Below are 270 nucleotides of genomic sequence, written 5' to 3'. Positions count from 1 at the left end.
ATATGCTCACGAAATTGGTCATTTGAGCATAACATCAAATTTAAGAACCTATCTATACCTTTATAATTAGTTTACATCAACAAAGGGATTAAGGCAAGGAAGTGAGATATAATTGCTTCAAAAAGCCATTCTGAGTCTTTGATCATCGATATCAAATACTAGAATTAGAGCCAACCCATGAAACTATGGACAACATTGAAATGTGTAGTGACATATTATTTGGGGGAAATGTTTTAGAAATTATTTGGTTTTTTATTAGATTTTTTTAAA

The sequence above is a fragment of the Microtus ochrogaster genome, linkage group LG7_11, assembly GCF_000317375.1.
Source record: "Microtus ochrogaster isolate Prairie Vole_2 linkage group LG7_11, MicOch1.0, whole genome shotgun sequence".
NCBI classification, from domain to species: domain Eukaryota; kingdom Metazoa; phylum Chordata; class Mammalia; order Rodentia; family Cricetidae; genus Microtus; species Microtus ochrogaster.
Note: the sequence above shows the minus strand (reverse complement) of the source record.